This window comes from Gallus gallus, chromosome 7 (genome assembly GCF_016699485.2).
Source record: "Gallus gallus isolate bGalGal1 chromosome 7, bGalGal1.mat.broiler.GRCg7b, whole genome shotgun sequence".
Classification (NCBI taxonomy): domain Eukaryota; kingdom Metazoa; phylum Chordata; class Aves; order Galliformes; family Phasianidae; genus Gallus; species Gallus gallus.
In genome coordinates, this window is record NC_052538.1 from 14,421,044 (window position 1) to 14,437,467 (window position 16,424).

The following is a 16,424-nucleotide window of genomic DNA, read 5'->3' on the forward strand; positions in this document are numbered from 1 at the left end:
GAAAGCCTTCGTTTATTTTTTCAAGAGTTAAAAATTGGGAAAGCAGCTTTGTTATTTTAAATGTCACATTTGAAAGTGTGTCAACTTGTTCTGTGTTACTTTTCACAGTGTTTTTTAATGTTGTAGCATCCTAAGCCAGTTACACTTGTGATCTTACAGGGAGGAAAAAATGTTTTCGACTGTGAATCTGATTTAAAGTCATGTGTAGACTTCAGGTGTAGTTCTGAGGGAGATGTTTAAGCAATGTCCTTCCTGGCATATTTTAAAAACAGTGAAACAGAAGATTTCAAATCTTATTCACTTTGAACTGCGTGACTTGAAGTGCTCAAGCTTACTGGAAGCAAAGTTCTACAAAAAAAAATGCAGCAGTTTATAATAGAGAAGTTGTTCTTTCTAGAGTCATTTGAAGAACTAGCTCAGCATTCATTGTTTGACATGAATCAGAATCGTGGTTAAGATTTAATGTCATCACTAACAAAGGCAAATTCAGAAAGTCTTCTGGCGTGAGACAATAGCGTGGCCATGGTCAGTAGTAAAGGCAGGAATGACAGTTATGTATAACCCAACTGTAGTGCCATAAAACTGTATTTTTACTTTACAAAATGAACATAATTGCTGGGCACATGAAAATATGCAGAATTCATTTCAACATTGTATTTCACTGTATGTAGAACATTATAAAAATACATTTGAGCTGTTTTGTAACAGAAAGCAGAGCAATTCCTAAGGAAATAGATTAGTTTGGGGTAAATCTTGTCACAATGTTTTTCTAAGAAAAATGATGCTTTGGATTTCTGTTCTATGTTTAACAGAATTTATTTCTGCCAGTTTTCATGCACTGAAATGTTTTCAAAGATACTAGCAGAGAAAATAAAGACGCACTGCAGAGAGAGAGAGAGAGAGAAATGAAAGTTTCTGTTGCGTTGCACCACACAGCTGTAAGTGCTTTAGTGGCATAATGAGGTATGTCTTATTTAAATTGTGATGTGGTTTTGTTTCTTTTTCCAGTGCACTTCTCATTTTCTAAGTGAATTGTACATTTTTTGGTAGTGTACTTTAATTCCTAGAAGAGTTAATTTGAAGTAATTCTTTTTAGAAAGATTTGTGCTAGTAATTATTGTGTGTTTCTTAGTTGTCTGCTAACAGTATAAAAAATTACCTGTATTTCATAATTATTGTATTGCACAAGCTTACCTAATTTATCAAGAGTAACCCTTCCCTTACTGTATTGTAGGTTTTATAACGTCAATTTTCTGAACCCATAGCTTTTGAGATATTCTGTACAAATTAAAAGGCTCGTTAATTACATCTGTAATAAATGGAGATGCCTTAAAGGAAGTGTGAAAACAAAGCATCATTTGCTTAAAACAAACAAACTTATTTGATCTGTGACTGCTGATCAGGAAATGCCAATGTAAACAGCACCTCCAAATTGTTGTGTCGCTTTTTACTAGCTAATAGAAATACTGTGCTCTCCAAGGACGAGAAAACGGAGAGAAGTGAGACTAGAACTTGAGCTGGGGTCTTGGCTGCATATACTGTTTCTTGGTGGTTTTTCTTTTTTATTCCCAGAAACCTTAACAGATGCTTAATAGAATGAGCTATTAATAATAGACCTGATTTTTACGATAAGTGTCGCCAGCCATTCAGCGTTAGCAAAGCAGTAACAGTCCGCAGTACTTCTGACACATGGCTGGAAGCAGGTGGGTGCCCAGAAGGAGGGCTGCTCTGCAGCAGACCGAAGTGTCCACAGCCCTGACCCTGCTCAGCACACAGAGCAAATTCCCAGTTACTAGCGGGCTCACTGCTTCCTGAGCCAGAGGCTCTGTGTGCATCCCTGAATAAGGCCTCACCCACAAACTGGCCTCATTCTTTAATGCTTTTGCAGGGAGAACTGCAGCACCCTGTGACAGGAATTCCAGTATTTACCTGTACAGTGCGTGTGAAAGTAGGTCTCTTTCATAGCTTCTGCTTGATCACTTTTGTTTGATACCTTCTGATTTCTTCTATGAATAACATTGTGTAACTGCTTGCCATTTTGTTTGTGATGTTACAGACCTAAATCTGTATATTGTCATTCCTTTTCCAGTAGTTAAAATTAATCTGATTAATCTCTCCCTGTTTTGAGACTGCTGCATAGTCCTAATCATTTTTCCTGATCCTTATTTATTTATTAAATTCTGTGTAGTATTCAAAATAAGGTGTTCTGGAAGTTGCATAGTGATAGAATAGCTTTGTTTTTTGGGGTATAGGAATGAGTTGGTTTGATTTCAGTCTATCCTCTCAACTGCTGTAGAGCTGAATGATCCACTGGGGTTTCTTTAGCTAGCTGTAGCATATGCACCTCAATGTAGGGACTCGTGCCTGTAGCTGGAGCACTGCAGTGTGTTTTGAGCGGCAATTTTGGCTGAAAGACTTCAACAAGTGCAGATCCTGTTGTATTCTTAACTCTTGTGCTCAGTTGTAATTCCTTGTTACTTAAAAGCAGGATTGATTTAGCCTAGCCGTAGCTTTCTGTGGGTGGGTCTGGTTTTGGCTGTGCTATCAGCAGTCACCCAACGCCAGCACAGCGCCTGCTGGGCTGCCTGGGTAATGTGTGCAGAGCTGCTTCAGTCCTGCTGAGCTGCAGGGGAGGTCATAAGCACTCCTCACCCAGGGAAGAGGGGAAGGTGTTATGTCAAAATATTTAGACAGTCTTGTTATGTAAACTGCCACAATACCGTCTCTTACTATGACAGCGGTCAGATAAATTCAAGGGCAAAGTTGTCCACTCATTTTGTTAACAGTTATTTTAAAAATATTTTAACTGTAGTTACTAAAATGGCTTTAATTGATATTTGAGAAATATTGCATCTTCAAGTTGTATATAGTTCATTGCCGTCCTGCATGGAAATGTGAACTTGACTACAGAAGCATTTGTCTTTTGGCATTGCTTGTGTTAAGTTCCCAAACAGATTGCGTGTGTATTGAACATTAGATTGAATTCTGAAAATTACTCACACTACTAATTAGATCTAGACGGTACATAATTTTGACTTATGAGTACACTGTTTAATTTACTGAAAGCTTGAATGACATGTCAACGTAACACAATAAGTGAGCTAGAGTGGGTTGGTTTTTAAGCTCTGGGAGCAATTTAAGAGCCTCCCTATCATAAAGTTTGCACCTTTTTATGACTATAAAGATGCTAGTTGATCTTCATTGACTGCTCTTAAACAGCTTTGAATTATTCTTCAGTAATAAGGAAATGTGACCACCAGAAGGCTCATTTTCTTGGTTAATCTAAAAAAGCAAGCATCTACTATGTCAGCAAAGAGAACTGACTCCAGGTACTTGTACACAGAACACAGACAGTTGTCCTTCAGTGTCTTTTCAAATTAGAGAAACTAGTATTTTTTAAAAAACTTTCTTAGTCAGTACACATATATACATTTTAAAGAAATCATGAAGTCAGAATGCAAAATCAGGGAGTATTTTAGTTAAGAATGAATGACATGTATGCTTTCCAGGTTAAAAGTGGCACGGGCAAAGTACTGTTTTATATATTGGAAAAACATGGTCACTTGAGAGGTGCTTTGCTTTTTATATTTAGTTTTCTCTTGTGTGTTTTCCTCCTGCCAGTCTATAATTTGGCTGTTACTGGAGTCAGGGATTTTCTTTTCTTGTCTATTCCTTATGACTATCATCAAGCATTTTCTTCTTTAACAACAAAAAGGGGAGGAAGATGACAAATTAGAAACTTAGAGTGTCCTGGTAAACTATTTTGTCAAGTTGTAAACACACGAATCCATGGGGGGGGGGGGGATAAGATACCACGTACTGATGCTATTTTTAAAGTTTGTTCCTGGTATGTTCCCTTTTTTTCCATTATGATGTAAAACAACGCCTGCACTGGTTCTGGTTTCAGCTCCTGCAGACAGCTTGCTTGTTCTCAACCCAGATGGACGTGGGGTGTTCACCGCACCAGAGGCCCACAGGACAGGGCCATGGCAAACCATGAAGGCCACGGTCAGCCCAGTGTCACAGGGAGCTCTTGGTGTGGCACAGAGCAGATGTATCCCTGCACCCTGTTCTCTGTCAGCTTGGTGAGGACATGGTGCTGTCAGGAGACTTGGAAGGCAGATTACCACCCAACAGCCAACTGGGAGCTTTCTGGATATTCCACATCTTGTTTGGCAGGGGTGCAGGCAGCCTTTGGGGCTTCGTGGGAAGAAGGAGTGCTGAAGTGAGGACTACTTCAAGGGGGACCTGTGCTTTAACTTTGCTTAACTTTGACTGCTTCCTTCACTCAGGCCAAGAGGCTGGATGTCAGATTTGCAGGCAAACATGCTCTGAGGAGGTTCACAGGGCCCCTTCTGTTGCTGTACATGGTGCTGTGAGATGCAACAGTGCTTAAGAAATTGCAGTTGATCAGTAATTGAAATGAGAAACTGAAAGTTAACAACTATTCCCCCCAAAACAACTGGGGAAAAATGTCCCTTTGCAGCTTTGTTTCTTCCTGTCCTTTTCCCCACACCAGAAGGGCTTTTCTTCTACCTCTTTGTAGAAGAGAGGTGATGACCAGCCTGGTTTGATCACTGTTCCATTTGAAATGGCAACTCTTTGCGATACCATCCAGAAGCGCCTCACAGCCCACTGTTCGCTCCTCCATTTGTGTGACTATGGTGATGGGAGGAAGTGCAGGGATCGGTCAGCAGCTGTGCCCACTGCAGGGAAGGCTGTGGCCGTGGTATTCCTCAGGCTAAATCCAGCCCTGTGCACACCCAGTTGGTTTGCTTCATTTTTTGCAGAGCAATTCTTTCAATTCTTTTTTAGCGCTGTTTGCAGAGAGGCAGACGCACTGGAAAACTGTTTCAGTTTTGTGCATATGCATGAACACGCACACCTGCATACAAAGCCTTCTATTTTCAGTCCCTCTACAAGAGTCTAAGATTACTTTCTTGTACAGTTAAGATAGATCACAGCAACAAATTTCAGCTATTTATGCTCTGTGAAATAACTTTCTTTACTATATTGTCTGAATAGCTCCCAAATAGTTTTTTTTCACCTATGCCCTGTTAAACAGTACAAAATGTTGATATTCTTAATGTTATGAAGTCTAGCAGGAGGGAAAAAAAAGGTACATGATGCATTAGTTAAGGATTTGTAGTGATGTATGGTGCAGTGTAATGCTGCAAAAGTGGAAAATTATGTGTTTTTATAGTACCTAATGATAGGCACTTCCAAAGATGATGTTATGGATACCAGCATTGTTGGTGTGTATTTTGGTGTCACGTTCTGACATTTTATATACATGCAATTATACTTTCATTTCCAGGAGTAATTTAAGTCTCAGCTCAACCAGAGCAGCCAGGAGGAGGCCAGCGGGCGGTGGTGCTGTGGTCTGTGAGCTGAGGTAAAGCACCGCCTGCTCTCAGTGCTCAGAGCTCTAGGCATTCCTCACCGTGGGTGCGTGTGTAATCAAAAGCTTTCTTCGTTTCACAGCATTTATGGGAAGGTTTTATTTCCATAATTACAGTTTTACTGTAGTTTATGAAGAAAATGCAGCGTGAAGACCAATCATTTTGATGATCTGTAGATCAGTCGAAGGAGAGCAAGCTTCAAGGTTAGCTGCATGGCAGCTGTCATCAGTCTGTGAAATTACCATTTTGAATGACAAGCTTAATTTGCACTTGAACCCTAGCATTGGCTTTCACTCCATCTTCTTCCTAATGACTCCGGTCTCCTTGTTCAGTTAAAGCCATTATACTTTTTGTTCTATGAAAAGGTATTAAAGGGGCAAGGTAGGATGGCTTCCATGTCCAAAAGTCCCCTTTATTTTTGTTTATGTGTTTCTGCTCCACCCCAATGTTATGAATTGTGTGTGAAATCTTCAGTTCATTATCAGTTAACACTGATGCCACAAAGCTTGCAGACTGTTATTATGGAATCATGTACATCATTAAAAGAAAAAAACCTGTGATATATTTATTTTAAATGTATTGTTTTCATTTTCATTGAGCATCTCGCTTGTTATGAGATAGGGTAAGAAGTGCTCATTTTCTCCTCCATATAATATTCATCATTGCCAATGTCCTGTGCTAAGTGCTGTCTGTTATCTGTTCTGTAAACACTTTTTCATAGCTCCCCTTCAGAGAGACAGCCTTTGCCACCTCCCACTGCTTTCATTCCTCTCCTTTCTTGCTCAGGCCTTTGTGATTCTGCAGCCAACAAACACCGCATCCCACTTGTTGGGACCATACCACTTCCTTCCAAAATGGTGGTATATTTTCAGTGTTACTTGTTGCTTTTCCTTGGAGTAGTCTGCATGTTCGTTGTTGCTAGTCACTGTGCGTTGAGTAGAGGCATTCATTGTTCCGGGACTGTTTCACTGTTAATCTTTTGCCATACAGAATACTGAGCACATCTTTATGTGCTTCACATTCTAGCAGCATGTTTGGAAGCCATGCTTCACCTCTTTCCTCCCAAGTGATTAGTTTCTTTAAGAAGATCTTAGTTTTGTTAGGAATTGGTTAGTTCATCTGCTGCAGGACTTGTTGAAGGCTTTTCAGAAGTCCAGATTAATGATATTATTACATGCAGGTCCCCTTCTATATCTTCTGGAAGTTCATACAGCTTAATTACAGCTTAAATAATGTTGGGGTTTTTTTTTAATAGTTAATGCATGTTTATTGTGTAACTAAAAATTAGATTAATAATTCCCTTATGATTTTTGGTACAATTTATACAACTGAGAGCTTCAATTAGAGGACTAAATAGTTTTGGAAAAGATGAAAACATTTCTAAGGACTTGATCCAAGGATTTTAAACAATTTTTAAACAATTTTTAATACCTTTTCCTTTGAATTTTTTGATTGTTTAAATGAATAAATAGAGACTATGTATGGAAGTCTTCTTGTCTTGGCTTCAGGTGGATGTGCTGCTTAGTTGGAACTGCTTCAGAAGTAGTTGGAGTTTAATTTGTTTCCTTCCAAAGACCAAAATAAGTGGTCAAATAAATGTTTTATTTAATGATAACCTTCTTAAAACCTTGAGCTGATTAGTTCAATGGCAAGCAGACATTATCAACAGTGGTTCTATATAGTAGGTGACAAAAGCAGGAGGAAGTGTGATCAGCCCCTCTGAGTGTGTTAATTTCTTGCTATGCCATGTGTTATCACACACGCAGAGATGCAGTGCAGGGAGCATACCACACACAAAGACCAGAGCGTGGCAAAAGGACAGATCTCATTGGCTTGCTCACCACCTGCCTTTGTTGGAAGGCACTTGATGGAGCCCTGCTCCGCACCCTCTGGCTGGATGGACATACAGGAGGACAAGGCAAGGGGACAGACCAGCAGCTGAGGGAAGCAGGAAAAACATTTAGAACCCCAAGAGAAAGGTATTCTCCCCCAGACTGCAGCCTAGAGATGAGGGAGAAGACTTGCCAGAAAGGAGTAGTTATTTCTTGCAGAATTAGGTAAGCCACAGGACAATGATTGATATCTTTGCCCTCCCAAACTTCTGCAGAGTTTGGGGAGGATGGTGGGGAGATTTTAATAAATGGGAAGGGAGCACCTAGTACTAGGTTCACACAGAGACAGCCCACATGCTCATCAGCTGGCTGCAAGGCACAGACCCAGCCTCTGGCCACCCACCAGCCATGGCTGCCCATGGGCAGGGGCAAAGCAGGCAGCCACAAAGGGCTTTTGAGAAAATTACTTTTTCTTGCTCATTTAGCATTCATCATTCTACTGCAAAGGCAGACAGAAGGCAGGCTCTTGTGGTAAGCCCTTCTCCATACTGTCTGCTGTTGAGCAGATTTTAAGTTTCAAAAGGAATGAGTGAAGGTTCAGCAGTTTTGTGGCACGATAGGCTGTCAGTAGAGACAGTCGTGTCATACATCGTTTCATTTGCTGACTTGAAACAGCCTGTCTGTTCCATGCAGTTGCTAGATTGCCGCGTGTTTCCAAAAGAGCCTATTTCCTGCGCCTACTGGGAAAAGAAGTATGAAAAGTTGTCCCTAATGATCTAAAAATTGTAAGACAGAGGGACTTTGTGTAGGTGTAGCTCAGAGAACATCACTTTATCTTCCTCTCAGTCTGAGCTGAGAATTCATTCATTTCTACAGTTTGTTTCAAATAGGGATTTCTTGTTACAAGCAAATGAGTCTACCTTGTATATTGCTTCTTTCCTAGTTGCATATGCTGTACAAATGTCAGAAAGTGTACTCTCTTCATATATCTGGACTGTTTGTGCACAGAAGGTTGTTTTTCATTTCTGCTGAGCTCTGCTGCAGCTGTGACTGCTGATGTCCTGATCAACTTAGACATTCATTTCACCTTTACAATGAGAGGAAGAGAAGTGTATGTGAACCATCTGGTAAAATAGCCTGTGAGTTAATAGCTCGTTGACCTGGAGTCATTCACATTCCATTCAATTTATTTCTTTGCATAATTATGAACATTGATAAAATGTAATATATATTTGATAGTTTTGTAGAAAAAAAAAGTCTCTGTGCATTGGGGCATTCTCTTTCCCTTGTGGAAAGCAGAGTGTTGTTAGTTTTCCCTTGGCACTTCCTTCAAATGGGCAAGGCAGGAGCTCAGGGAAAAGTTATTCCCCCTTTCCAGCACAAGCAGTAAATCTGGTACCAAATCTGCAGACCCTCTGAAACCTATAATAGGTCTTGAAAAGCCACCAGAGATCCTTGTGTCCCATCATTATCTCTGGGACTGCTGCTTTGGTTCCTTACAGCCTGTCGCTGACTCGCACACCAGAGAGATCTGTTCTGCAGCCCCAGAGGCTTCACAGCATAGAAACACCAGAATGTTTTTTGCTAGCTGCAAAGCTCACTGCCTGGCACATGCTACGTGCAATTCCCTCGGGATGCCGTGCCCTGCAGCAATCCCTGACCATGGAATGGCTCAGCCCTTAGGCTGGGGCAGTAATGGGAAGGCTATGCTCATAGGAAGCGTTCTGGAGTGCTCGCTGCTCCAGCTGCTGTGCTGCACAGTGCTCGGGAGGCCCAGTACAAAACCAGGTGGGGCTTTTTTGCCACTGCAGTCCAAGCGCTTCCCTTCTAAGAGTTCAGTGCCCATTCTACTTTTTCTTCTGACAGTTCTGAAGCTACGCTTTTTTTGGATACGTGAAGCCTCCCTCTTAAAGAAAAGAGATCTCACAGTAGAGCAGATTGTGCCATGCGCACGAGGTTCAGTGTGCTCCTTTGAGGTTACAGCCGATGTCATTTGGTTTGGTGGATACTATTTTGGTGACTGCTCTTTTCTGGAACTGTGTAATCATATGGAGGCAGCTTTTGATCTTTTAGCATATAATTAAACTGTATCTATTGCTGTCTTTTTCTACAGAATGAGTGAGTGAATGAAGGAAAGAAAGTGTGCTGGAAAAAAAAAAGCAACTACCAACAGGAAACCCTAACAACCCTATTTTCTCTGCTGGTTTAGAAACTCTGAGAAAATCAGATGTAGAACCACATATTGCTCAGATTTCTATCCTATCAGAGTTAATCTCCTCCTAATGTCTTAATGTACAGGACCCACACAGACATTTTAAGGAAAGACTCATTATTTTAAAATTGTTATGGGACTTATCAGCAAGTATTTGTAGGGGTATAATTTTATAGGTCTGTGTGGTTCTATGTCTAATAGGTAACTATTTAATTATACATTGTTTTTTTTCAACATACAGTGTAATTACAAGGCTGTGTATTCAAATTAATTTTTAAAATGAGGAACTCATTTAAGTTTTCCAAACGTATTTTACTGTAAAATTCAGCAATCGCAATATTAGTCTTTAATAAATAACATAACACACTCTGAACACTGCATGAAATACCTGTGTATTTCCGAAATTCTATGTCCACATAATATATCCATCCTTCCTACTGATTAAGCAAAAGTAACTTCCTGAGATTCAATTAAATATATGTATGCAGGCAGATAACCTATGAAAATGGTAAATCCAAATTATCTAACTCTCCTTTTTAGCCACTTTCATGCCGCTCTTACAGCACAAACATTCTCTTGCAGGTGCTCAAGTACTGTGCCCTGTACAGCGATGGGTGTGATTCATCCAGAGGCTCTGAAACATCCACTCCATTGATGCAGTTTCCCATATTTCTGCTGAAGTTAGCCAAGCACAGTTGCAGCTTGTCTTTTAAATGTTCTTAAACCTGGCTTCCATTCACATTTTGTATAGATAAAACTATTCAAGTTCATTGTATTTTACCAAAAGTTATCTTTTGATAGGAAAAGCAGGAGGGAGAGGAGGTGAACAAAACATTTTAATATGGAAACAAATTGCCACATGAGAAAAAAGTCTCAACGTGCACCTGCTTTGTTGGTGGGGGAGAAAAAAAAAGCAACCAACAAAACAGCCTTCAAATACAACTTTTCAGACGTAAGATAGTGGCAAACATTGTCCAGTAACACAGGCAATGCTGGTCCAAATTTCTGATGTGGACCTTTGTATCATTAGATCTGATGGGTATGCATGTATGCCGGTATAGCAATATACTTGCACAGCCTCCCCATACTGTAGTAAGAATACCAACACAATGCACCTGGTAGATATGTCTTTTTCCATACATTGACTTTCATGGTGTGCTGTACCAGTTTGGTTAGGTACTATCACTGGTTAGTAATATCACATGTGCTGCTAAATGGGCACTGGTAGGCTTGTTTGAGATACAGACAGAACTGCAATTAGAGCCAAATCCTGTTTGTGTCACTAGGGAAATTTTTCCCAAGAATTCATTAGGAGGAGTGATACGTATTTCTGGTCCTGATTGGCACACCGAGATTTCATATTGAATAGTATTAATTAAAATATTTGCAGTCAGGGATGCAAGGCATTTTCCTAATGTTTTCTTGTATTCTCATCTTTCAGAGGTGGTCCTGAGGCTGCTGCACATAAGGAGCCTGTCGTTCACCACCACACACATTTTATCCCAGACTAACTCTTCCAAAGAAAGCTTTGGCTATGTAGAGAATTAAGGATTACTCTTATCCTTGGTACCTTTTTTTTTGTAATCCGCAGCACAAGATAGAAGATGACTGGTTTCCCACGTGATCTAAACCACCAGCACTTACAGTGGGTTTTGTATCCCATAGCTTTCCATCAGGGGACAGTGACAGTTATGCTGTATGTGCTTGGCTTGTTGTCTGTCCTCAAAGCAGCAGATCTCTGAGAGATGAGACTGTACTTTAGCTGAAAAATGGTCTTTTCAAATCAGTTCTTCTTAGAACCATAGCTCATTGCATAATTTTTATATTAATAAAAAAAATTCCAGAACATGAGTATACGTGATATATCCTCCTTGGTTGTGACACGGCGACACCAAAGAGAAGCATACTAACTCAAGTTCCTTTTCCTCTATTATTCTTCTCCCAGTTTCTAATCTCCTACTTATGTGCTGCACAGGTAGGATTCTTTTCAAAAACAGATGGGAGCTCAGGAGGTGTCTCCGATCTTTCACCTGTACTTCAAAAGAGAAAATGCAAAGCTCTTATCTGTAAGTCCCTGGTGATTTGTAATGGAGGCTGCTTTAGGAACACTGAGGGAAAGAAATATTCTAATTGGTTTTGTTTTTCAGCTGAAGAACAGTTTGTTTCCATGTTAAATGAAGGAGTGAAAACAAATAGTATGCCATCTGGCTAGCCTACCTGGATACTTTACCAGGAGGTTTTTGGATGTTCCCCCTGCTGGTTTTCAGCATCTTAAGTTCTATATTACTAATGTACTATAATATTAATGCACTTTCTTTACCTAGTCATTCTTCCCTGTCTAGGACTTAACTTATTCCCTGAACTGAATTACAATTTGAAGCATCTGAAACTCTTGAATATATTTTTCCTGGGTATTGTTGGAGTTATTTATTTTCCAAATTACAAACTCGCCAGTGTTTCCAGCATTCACAATAAATTGTTTATGCAGAGGAATAGGCTTCCATCTTATCTGTGAAGCTGATATTCTCCAGGGACGGGATAACACTGAATAGTCTTTATATGTATCAGTGAGACCTCATTCTCGGAACAGATTGTGACTGAAAGGAAGGGTTTAGCTGCTTTTACAGTGCTATCGTAAGATGTCATATGTTTTTGTTTAGACCAGTTTTTTTCTGCTCCAGTTTCTCAAGGGAAGCACATACTGCAAAAGGATTTAACATGGCTGGAAAAGTAATGAATTACAGATGTGAATATTTCATTAAAACAAAATACTTAATGCTGATTTGTGATTTTTATACTGTTTTTAACTTAGCAGAAAACACAAATACTTGTTCACAAGTTATTTTGAAAAATATTGTGACTACGTAAATGAAACCAGAATGCTTTGTGAAGAAGCATTTATGACTATCCTGACAACAGTTTGTCATCTATTATTGATACTGAATGTGCACAGACAACCCTAGGATAGCTCGCAGATGTGACTTTCTAGGCACTCTGCAGACAGATAACAACTTCTTGTGCCAAAAACCTTCTGGTCAAAATCAGTGTAATTTTACTCGACATGCAACCAGCAAATATGAGCAATATCATGGGAATTAACTGACCTGTCACACAGTACGAATGGCACAGTTATGCATGATTGAATGGTTTGAAGGTAATTCATGGAGTACAGGACAATCATGTATGCAATCTCTCACATAATTTTAAACAATGCAGATAAGCTAGAGGCACCTTCCCCAGGCTAAATTCATCAGCTACTGAGCACTCTCAGTAGTTTAGAGGGAGCAGACACGAGTTGGAAAAGAGAATGTCTTTGAGCAGCTAAGAGGACAACTGGGACTCTTAAACATACTTGTAAAACACCGAGCATTTGGAAGTAGGTGGGGAAAAAATAAATAAATAAAGAGTACCAAAGAGTTAATAGCAAGCTGCAGAAAGTATCTCAGGTAACAAGGGGTCCATCAAATTTAAATGCAAGGTAGAAAAGAACAACATAATTTATAATTACCCTACTTGAAAAATAAAAATAAATTGGTGAGGAAGTAGCAAGGTGGCTAGGCAGCCGTTTTATTTGTTTTTATAGGGGAGGCAGATGGAGATCTGACTAAATCTGGGATTGTATCCCCAGAGGCAGTAGAAGGGAAGCTAGAAAATGTACAGGCATATAAGATATCTCATTATAAAACATCAGTGTCCCTTGGAGGAACCTAAACTCAATATATATACAACTGTGCTTTTTACAATTGAGTAAGAAAATCAATAAAGTTCCAAAAATCTTAAATAAATACTTGATCAAGAAGCAACTCAGAGAACTTCACTGGAAACCAAATAATTGGGAAGTAAAGCAGGACCTGCATGCCAGTGGGAAAACACTGTCTTTTGTTGTGCAATGTTGTGCAAATTTAGTAAGGTTTTCCCTGGGACATAGATTCAGTTATTGCAGGCCGTATTTCAGTTGTAAGATGGGCTTTCTTGACCATACATTTTCTATGCAGTGGTCATATCTTCACCTATGTTTTAATAAAATTTCAACTAAACATCACTTTTGATGACCAAAGAAATGAGGGAAATCTTCAGAAAAAGATCAATTTTTTCACTACATGAAAGACACTGAGGCCCCAGAGAGTGTCCAGAGAAGAGCAGTGAAGCTGATGAGGGGTCTGCAGCACGGGTCTTATGGGGTGCATCTGAGGGAACTGGGATTGTTCAGTCTGGAGGACACTCAAGAGACCTGATCACTCTTTACAATGACCCGAAAGGAACTTGTGGCGAGGTGGGTATCAGACTCTTCTCCCAGGTAACTGGTGAAAAGACTAGAGGGAATGGCCTCTAGTTGCACCAGGGGAGGTTCAGGTTGCATATTAGGAAAAACTTATTCTCCAAAAGAGTGGTCGGGCATTGGAACAGGCTGCCCATGGAGGTGGTTGAGTCACCGTCCCTGGAGGTGTTCAAGAAACATTCAGTGTGGTACTAAGGAACATGGTTTAATGGGTAACATCAAGGGTAGGTGGAGAATTGGACTAGATGATCTTGGAGGTCTTTTCCAACCTTAATTCTATAATCTTAAGGTGAAAAGCAAACACTTCTCCATTAAGTTTATCATCAAGTCTATGTGGCAAGAATGCTATTGCTGCCTTGGAAGGGATAGAGTGCAAAGCAAATACAAGTCTCCCCACAGTCAGTTACAATCAAGACAAAATGAGTTTAGAGAGTCGAGGCCAATTACCCTGGGAAAGAAGACATGCTGAGGTAATCACTAAGAAACTTTTCCCATTATAAGAAGAGTTGGTACTTAATGGAGGGGAAATACTGACCTGACTCTACCTGTGTTTCTCCGTTTCTACAGATGGTTTCCCCATTTCTGAAACCTCTTTTACTGAAACATTTCTCACAAGGGCTAACACTGATTAGGTTATTGGAACAGGCAGCTGAAAAGCAACACTGGAAACGCTTGAGTGTATTTCTGCAGGGAGAGACTTGTGGAATGTGCCTTGGAAGCATTTCTGCTTGTTGTTGTTGCTCCTTTCAATTTATTCTTTTCATATTGGCCTTATGAGATGACCAAAGAAGCAAATCTCCATCTGCAGCATTAAGGCACTAATTTCATATTTTGCATAGACCACCAGTAAAATAAAGCTTACTTTCATACCCCAAATGCCCTGGTGAGGTTAGATGCAGCTTTTCTTCTAAACAAATGAGAATAAAATTTCTTGAGCTTTAATTCTCATAAAAAGAGCAACATTCAAGTAAAGGAAGGCTTTCTCATAATAAATAGGCCTTTGACATATATAAAATAGACCAGTGTTTTAAGCTCACCAGTTGCCTTGTTTTTCTGGAGAAAAGAGAAAACTTCTTGCTCTATATCTCTTGTAGGGTAAATCACGTCTATGAGGGTTGCTCTAAGTCTCCCAGTGGTGACCTGTCCCCATAATCTGATTCAGAATGGTGTTGGCCTTTAATATTGTTATTTAATAGTTGCTATAATTGTTCAGTTTGACAGGAAATGTTTCCCAGCTCTTGGGATTTCCCCACTGATTTTGGGTTGCAAGCACCCCTCAGAGGCTTGCTTACATACACCATTCTGCATGAATCTAGTCCTCTCAGTGACAAGCGTAGGTCAATCTATTCTCAGTAATTGACGTATTTAAAAGAAAAAAAAATGGAGTAAAGAGCAATGGGTTGCACAGTGGAAGACTTAGATGGAATACTTTATAAAGGTCCTTACAATTATGGGTTAAACATTGGTGTTTCTGACAAGAATAGTTCAAAGGCAGAGCCAAGATACACTTTCACATAAGCTGTTTCAAGCCATATACAATTATCTGTCTACCATTACATCTCCCTGTAGGAGGCTGATGGTTACCATTCACTGAAATGTCATTTTAAAAAAATCATAAGTCTACTAAATGGAAATGCATTTGCTCTGAAGAATGTTCCAGTATTCACACAGGTTCTTAAACATTTTCATCTTAACAGCGAGTATGATGCATGGCCATTGTAGACCACCTTCCAATTTGAGATTGAATAACATCTCTATGGCAACCACAACCACTGCTTAGATAGAAAAATAATATTTCGTGAACATAATATTCCTTGTTTGTTACAATAGGACTTAACAGCTGGCTGTGAAGAGAAAAAATCTGATTTTTTTAAGCCTGATAGATTTGGAACTTTTCAATTGTATTTTGGAGACTATTACTCTGGATTACATCAAGTTTGTCTTGGAACGAACCAAAAGATGAACAAATATTAACATGTTGGATATTGCTAGCGTGCAGTCATACAGGACGTTCCTTTGGTGGATCATCCTTGACGGATAATCTGTTTGTGTCTGACTTACCCACACCTGCTGGCCTCCATCATTTCCCTGAGCTGAGTTACTGCAGGGGAGGGGTACACCAGCAGCTCCTTCACCGGCGTCCCAGTGTGACCACTTTGAGTACTGGGTTCTTCCCACTATGCCATCCATCCTTCCACGAGGGATTCAGACAAACTCAGAATTTCTGGGCAAACACACAAACAAAAGAAGCGTGTCCTGCTGTCAGCTTCCCTTTCTCACTTGTAGGATGCAACAGAAAATGTTCCAGGGCCACCAGCTGCTGCTTAGAGTTCAGATCTCTGCTCTGTGAGAGGTAACAGACCAGAGGAAGGGCTATTTACTTCAGATTTCATGTTCTAATAGGACGGTTATTTCAAACTCTGAAAAATTCTTGAATTATGAAAGAGCCCATTGAACACAGGAACACAAACAAGGTATGGGGCAATCGGAACGGTATTAAGTGTTCTCCAAAAGCTGAGAAAAGACCCAGCAAGCAGGTGTTCTCCAACCCGCACTCAGTGTTTTTGTTCAGCAGAGGAATTAAGCACCGGAGACTCCCCCACCCTTCGGTCTGCCCGCACCTGAGCGGCTGAGGCGGAGCGGCGGTGGCGGGGCGGGCCGCCGGACGCATGCGCTGGGGCGGTGGCAACGGGCGAACC